The 7,832-nt window shown below is 44.9% G+C and overlaps 1 protein-coding gene across 4 annotated transcripts in view; it reads right to left on the reverse strand.

The window, feature by feature from the left end:
• The window catches only part of MBNL2 (muscleblind like splicing regulator 2), an 81,789-nt gene extending 75,324 nt beyond the window's left edge, over positions 1-6,465 (reverse strand). For all 4 annotated transcript variants that reach the window (XM_089511156.1, XM_089511155.1, XM_089511153.1 and 1 more), the window contains exon 1: positions 6,401-6,465. The gene's annotated coding sequence lies outside the window, so the exon portion shown is untranslated. The remainder of the gene's footprint in view (positions 1-6,400) is intronic.
• Between the last annotated feature and the right edge of the window lie 1,367 nt (positions 6,466-7,832).

Here is a 7,832-nt window from a genome sequence, read left to right on the forward strand (position 1 = left end):
AAACTGGTGAACAGGAATGACCAGGAAAACTTTAATTTGACTGCAACTTTCCTTTTATGAATGTATGATGACTAACATCTGGCCTACTTAGATTGGATGTATTTCAGTGATTAATGATCTAGTGATGGCACTACAGTAGCTTCAGAAACTCTGATGGACGATCTGGAGCAAGGAGCTCTTGCCCCACTGTGGGCTTTCTTCAGATGAGTAGACACTGCTGTGAGAATTGCTGGACTTTCTCTTCAGTGATTCCAGCCTGAGCCTGACGAATTCATTGAATAACAGCAAGGCAAACTCAACCCCTCATTGTTCTGTTACATGGGGTTCTACCAGGATAATATTTATGAAGCACTTAAAAACCAACTAAAATTTTAAGAATGAGCATCCCTCCTTATAATTTAGACCTATTGGATAATAGCAGGATTGGACATCAGAAACAGCTACTGGACAATAACATTTCACTAGTGAGTCCAGCAAACATTTATAATCATAACTGAAAATATCAAAAGCAAAACAAATAAATCCAGTAAGGTTTATTATTGTGCAATTACTTCTATCAATTCTCTGAGGAAATTTTTGGCCAAAACCATAGGCATAGTTACAGTGCTCTACTAACGAAAAACTTGATTTGCAATTAATCAAGGAAGTCCAAAGCATCAGATATTTTTGAAGCTGTCATCTGAAAACCTGTTCTACTACCTTGTAATGAAAGCTAGAAATGGATCAGCCACTAGCTGAACAATCAAGAATAGATTTTGGGAGTGGGTGGAAAGTGATTTTTGAGCCCATACAGTTCTTTGCCATATGAGTGAGATGCTTTTGCCTTTGACAGTTAAGAACCCCCAAATGTCATCATTTCAGTGACTCGGCTAGATGGGAAATCACTCTTTTTGATAAATATACCATTAAAGAGAGGTGCTGAAAGTGTCTTTCTTGCTACCATCATGTCTTAAAGTGGAATACAGAGTGGCATAGCAAAGGAATGCACCAGTACCAATGCACTAGTAATTAATGGATTGTGCATGGTTGAGTTGTGCAAGCCCATCAGATGCTTCACTACTTAATGGCACTTTTGAGTACCATGGGAAATCCAAGGGTGCAGGAAGAAAAGCACAACTAGGGTGCAGTGCTTTTAAAAACTATTTAAGTTGAGTCAGATAGTGTCATAAAAAATCAAAGGCCCTCCCAGAGGGCAGCAATGTGTAGCCAACAGCAGGTACCAATACAACTTTGCCAATACTATTTTCTCAACATTCAGGGTTGTGGTTTAGACTATGAACTGTAAATAAAATTCCATTTCTGAGCTGAGAGTTCAGGATCAGATGTTGAGCATGAGTGTTTTAAACTACTGTTACTAGAGGTGTCCACCTCTCCAAATGAAAATCTTTGTGTGTTTTGCTTTTACTATCCACAGCTGGCACAAACTGATGGGCAATGCACAATATGCCAAAGAACGATCAGCTTTTTGCTTTACTGTACACCTTAAAGTAAGAACCACTTGAATCAATGTAACTCATTTCCACATAATGCCCTTAGGTACCTGACTTATAAGCACTGAGAAAAAGCCATATGGCACTCTGTGTCACTCACTGACAGTCTATTCCCATGATGGTAAACCTATGGTGCACGTGCCAAAGATGAGACGCAAAGCCATTTCCCCCAGCACACAGAGGTCTGGGAGGAAGAGGTGCACCCCTGTTCCTCCTCCTTCCCGTCCCTCCCCAGCCTTCAACTGCCTCTCTGGAGACAACTGGAGGCTAGGAACAGAACAAGAGGAGGAAGAAGAGACACACACCTATCTCTGGAGAGGCAGCTGAAGGCCTGGGACGGGGGGGGGGGGGGGGGGAGTCCCATCCCAGAAGTCCTGTCCCTGGGGGATGGAAATCCCACCCCGGTACTGGGTAACACCCAGTGCCAGAAGGTCTTTTGGTTTGGGCACTCATACCCTAAAAGCTTCGCCATCACAGGTCTATTCACTGATATCAGCTTAAAGAAGCAAGTAATTATATGAAGATTCTCCTAGGTGATATCTGCATCTTCCTTACTGACATTTTCCTGTACAAATGTGTAGAGTGAAGTTGGTTTTAAAATCCACCAAGAAATCTGGGAGAAGAAGAATGCAGTAAGTTTCAACCTTGATGAGGTTACTTCTTACTCTGAAGCACAGTGCAAGGAATAAATGAGGCATTCGTTCTTCTACAAGCTGAGAAACTTTATCCATACTGCCTTGTTGAGGTAATAGACCACAGAGTGCACAATATTCCATGTTACAAAACCAACAAAGAAGTACAATACATCTGAATGTAGTGGGAATGTAAATTCCCTAGGGAATTTAGGGAAGTGTAGTTTTGTGAGATGTTTAGCCTTCTCTGTCAGAGAACTCTAGCGCCACAACAAACTACAATTCCCATGATTCCCTAGCACTGAGCCAGGGCAGTTAAAGTGGTCTCTAGGTGGATTACTTCGGCAGTGCGTTTTGGCTTCTAGTCCCACAATCAAACCACTCTGTAATACAGTGGCTATAAATAACAATGTTGTTGTATACCATACAACAACTCTGTTCTCTGACAGAGAAGGCTAAACATCACACAAAACTACAGTTCCCTAAATTCCCTAGCACTGAGCCAGGGCAGTTACAGCAGTCTCAAACTGGATTGTTTCTGCTGTGTGTTTGGCCCTAGGATTGTGGAAGGCCAGGAATGAAAACCCTGCTCTATCACAAAAACATACTGGGTGGCCCTGGATAAATCCGACTCTCTCGGCCTTAGAGGAAGTTAATGCAAACCACTGAATAAATCTAGAATAGGATTATCATGAGTCATAATTGATTTAAAGGGACACAACAACAACTCCCATTAGGCCTAGCTAGTGGTGAAGGATGGGGTTGCAGCCTAACAACATCTGAGAGGGATGCATTTTGCCTACTCCTGGTATAAGCTAATGGTTGCAGATCCTAAGAAAATTTATTGAAGGATTGTGCCAATAAACTAAAGGAGTTAAAACAATAATATCTGTTAATACCATCTCACTTTTCTGGAATATAGGCATTACTTGCCCACATCTTGAAAGAGACTCCACAGCAACTATAGTGGGCTAATTATACAACATCTAAAACTACAATTTAATGAAGAAAGAGTTATTATGCATGGGCTCTACTCATACACCATCATTCTTAGTGTGCAATAATGAATTCAGAACTTCAAAAGGGACACCATGAGTCTAGACACAACTCAGCAATTTAAAACATGAGAATATTCCATATATACACAATGTATTTAATCACGTTTTGTTCAATTTAATCTGATACAGCTTTCTAAAGTCTTAATGAGCTGTTGGAAACAACGTTTACATTTACTTACATTGCAAAATTTTTCACCGTATGAAAAATGTAATGCAATTTTTGAAGTATTTTATTATAACTTTAATTTGGAAACAACACTTAGACATTCGTTTTCTTCTATTAGATGTGAGAGGTATCTCCTTTTCACCAACATGTTTTGAAGGGGTGCTTTGCCTAGCAGGCCTTCTCATAAAAAAATGTAAATATTTACTATAGAGTGTGTAAATATGTAAGTAATGTAAACACGTAGACTGTGCAAGACTGTCAGGAGGACTGTTTGGACTATCCAAACTAATGTGGGCTCCCACATTTTAGGGAAGCTGAGACTATACCTATGCTCCATGAACCTAAACATGTTTACACAGAAATAAATCTCTGTGACTTTGATGGTACTGACTCTTTAATAAGTATAAGTACTGGACTGCAGCCTTAATTGCATTTTCATAAATATAATCTTCTCCACCATTCAGAACTACATTACACTGCATTTGGCCTTAATGGGATTTTATGGATTCTGAGTATCTAAAAATTTGGAGACCAGGTTTCCAATCCCAGCTAGGCCACTGGGTGACCTTGGGAAAGTCACACTCTCTCAGCCTCCTCTGAAACCTCCTGTGAACTAATCTTGCCCCATGATACGTTCGGCTTAGAGTCCCCAAGAGTTTGAAGGCAGATAACGACAACAATCTAGCATGTATGTGCAGCCTCACCTTTGGAGCTCTGTTTTATGTGTCATTTCTTTGCCTCCTGTGGTCCCTTTTTTTTACATCCCCTCCTAAAAATGAACTTGACAGGGAATTCTTAAGAGAGGAGACAAGAACACGTTTTACCGCCTACCTCCATAGGCTTAATTTCTTGTCAAATCTTGGTGACATTGAGGAGTGTTACTTTTTACATCAATCTTGCAACCCGCTACAGTGGAGAAACGTGAAAGGAAACACACACACTCACACACACATAGAGGCTAGGGCCCCAAACACCTTGCCAACAAGCTCTCTTCCTTGCTAGAGCGAACTCAGTCAAACGCAAACATTAGTTCTGCTGGTTGGTGCTGCCTCCCGAGCCCCAGGTTGCCAACTGCTGAGTTAACAAAACTATGAATCAGCACTGAACCAAAAGTAATGGGGAGAGAGTCTGTCGCTTTCTTTCCACACGTTCCAAGAAGCGTGCAACTTGTTCTTCTCCTCTGGACAAGAAGCAGGCACGTCCCTTTCTCCTCTCTCCTCCTCCCTCTCCTTCTTCTCATGAACCCAAGAAGAGACACAACATGTGCCTAAGCTTCTGAGATGGTAACACTTTTGCGCCTCGGATGCCAAGGCCTTGGAGTTACAAAGGCTCTTCCTTTCAAAAGAAGGGAAGAAAGGAAGAGGGAGAAAGTAAAGCTGAGGAGGGAAAAAAGATCTGAGTCAGTTTCCCTTTTCAGAAAAGCTTGGTGTTATTGAAAATAAACCCATGGGGGGGGGGTTATAAAGGGATCATTATTTTTTCTCCACTATAGAAGCTGCACCAAGGAGGAAAGGATTCAGCTATTATTATTATTATTATTATTATTATTATTATTATTATTATTAGGACTCTGGAGGCCAGGTTCGAATCCCAGCTCGGTCATGGAAACCCACTGGGTCACCTTGAGTGAGTCACACTCTCTCAGCCCCAGAGGATGGCAATGGCAACCCCACTCTTGACAAGACAACCTGAGGGTTGCCATAAACTGGAAACAACCTGGGGGCATACAACAACAACAACTATTATTATTATTATTATTATTATAGTGTATCTCCTGCTTTCCTCCCAAAATTGGGACTCAAAGAGGGTTATCATTGCAAAGCACAGGGCAATGAAAAACATACCAAAGTGACCACGAAAATAGAATTCAACGATTACGGCAATCAAGCCAGCGTGGCCTTGCGGTTTGAGCTAGGACTAGGAGACCAGGGTTCGAATCCCTGCTTGGCCATGGAAACCCACTGGGTGACCTTGGGTGAGTCACACTCTCTCAGCCTCAGAGGATGGCCATGGGGGGGACCCTCTGACGAAACTTGTCAAGAAAACCCCATGATAGGTTCACCGCCTTGGGGTCGCCACAAGCCGGAGGCAAACAACAACAACAACAACAAACTGCAACTATGACGCTAGCCTAGTAAAAAAAAAGCACGACACAATGAAAAAACACACCAAAGAGGCCATGAAAAGAACAGAATGTATGACAACTATCCCCCATTAAAGCCCAGTGCTGTGGAAGACACACCAAAGGGACCATGACAAACACAATTTATTACAACCTATGATCTATTTAAAAAAACAACAACACCACAGCCCAGTGCAAAACAGACCAAAGTGGCTATGAAAAAACCAGAATGTGTGACAACTGCCCCCAGCCCCTTCTGAGAGCCCAGTAGAGTGGAAGACACACCATGGCAACCATAATGCATTACAACCTATCCCCCTCCTTTATGAAAGCACAGCCCCATGGCTTTCACTGCATGTCCTCTATGTGTGTGTTTTCAATGCCACCCTTCTCCCCACCCCAAAAGGAGACAGCCCAGGGGGGCATGGAAAGGGAATGCGTGGCAAGCACCACCTTGAAGGCGCAAGCTCTGGCCATCATCCCACGCATTTTCCTCCAAGAAAAGGGGCTTGAAAAGAGGAGACTGGTCTGACTTCCCCCTTCCCCAAAAGGGAGGCAGAGAGAGGGAAGGAAGAAGGGAAAGAGGAAGGGAGGAGGGAAGCAGCAGGAGGAGCCTCTCCTTGGGCGCCAAGTGCCTTTCTCCCCCCAAAGAGGCAGGAAAGGAGCCAAGCTGAGGCCCAAAGGGAAGCCCCCTTCTTCCCTCCACCTCCATGAATGGGGCAGGCAGCCCCCTTTCCCCACCTGGCCTCTCCAAGAAGCCCTCCTGCTCCAAGCAGGGTCCTCCATTTCCTCCTCCTGCCCAGGAAGGGGGAGGTCCAAAATGTCCTCCCTGAAGGTGGACATGGTTAGGAGTATCTCCAGCCTTTCTTTGGGGGCTGTGAGGGGGATGCCTCTTTGGCCACCCTGGGTCCCCCCTTCCCCTCTTGGCTCACCTGATGGGAACCCCAGGGCTGGGCTGGTGCTGGAAAGGGTCTGGTCGTCTGGCCACAAGAAGGACCCTCCTCCCAGGGATGGGCCAGAGCCATGGCACCGCCTCCCTCTTTCCCTCTTTCCCTCCTTCTCTCCTTCTTCCCTCCCTCAGTCCTTTTCCTCCTCCTCCTCCTCCTCCTCTTCTTCCTCCTCTACAGCCGCAGCCTCCATGGCAAGGAGGGAAGAGAGAGAGAGAGAGAGAGAGGGAGAGAGAGGAATGGCTCTTTCTCTTGGCCACCAAGGTGGGGCTGGTAATGGTGGTGCCCCTTGGCACACAGGGGCATGCTCAAAGGAGGAGGGCAAGGCACTGGGCCCTGAGGGGCATTCAAGGGGAATGGAGAATGGAGGCCACATGACAGTCAAAGCTCAGAGCACTGGCAGACATGAGAATCCATGCTCCTCAGGCAGGCTCCAGATGGAGGGCATTCAACAAGAATGGAGGGCCTGACCAAATCAAAGCTAAAAGCACTCTCAGAAATGGGAATTCGTGCTCCTCAGTCAGGTTCCAAATGGAGGACATGCAAGAAGAATGGAGGGCCTGACCAAATCAAAGCTAAAAGCACGCATAGAAATCAGAATTCGTGCTCCTTAGGTAGGCTCAAAATGGAGGACATTCGAAAAATATGGAGGGCCTGGCCAAATCAAAGCTCAGAGCACTGGCAGAAATGGGAATCCGTGCTCCTTAGTCAGGCTCTAGATGTAGGACATTCAACAAGAATGGAAAGCATGACCAAATCAAAGGTAAAAGGACTCTCAGAAATGTAAAGTCATGCTTCTTAGGCGCAAAATTGAGCACATTGTACATTTCCTCTTAGACATGAGGCGGGAATGGAGGGCATTCAAGAACAATGGAGAACATGACTGAAGAAAACCACAAAACACCCATAAAAATAGAAATGCTCAAAATGGAGGAAATTTTGGAATTCTTCCTGGACAGAAGGTTGAAATGGAGGACATGTCCTGGAAAGGAGGATATTCTGGTCACCCTGGCACACGGACATCTCCGCCAGCCATGCCCAAGCGTAGCCTCTGCTTCAGGAGGAGTCACAGCACACTGGAGTCCCATGTGACCCTCCTTGGACAGGGAAGGACTGGGTGGCAAAAGAGGTGCCAGGTTCCTGCTTCCCACCTGCCCCTTATAGCCTTCTGGCCTGCATCTGGGAGGGAGAAAGGCCCAGGAGGAGGAAAGAAAGGATGCTTTCCCACCAGAGAGCCTGCCAGGCCTGCCATCTTCAGATGAATGGAACCTCGTGCAGGGTGACCAGATATCCTCACCACAAAGGAGAACAAGTCACCACACAATGTGGGACGTTCAGAAAAGTGAAGAACCTAACTACATAAAAGCTAAAAACACACATAGAAATATAAATTTATGCTGCTGCTGCTTGTTGTGTG

Source organism: Sceloporus occidentalis, unplaced genomic scaffold (assembly GCF_023333645.1).
Source record: "Sceloporus occidentalis isolate IW3139 unplaced genomic scaffold, rSceOcc1.0.p SCAF_2, whole genome shotgun sequence".
Classification (NCBI taxonomy): domain Eukaryota; kingdom Metazoa; phylum Chordata; class Lepidosauria; order Squamata; family Phrynosomatidae; genus Sceloporus; species Sceloporus occidentalis.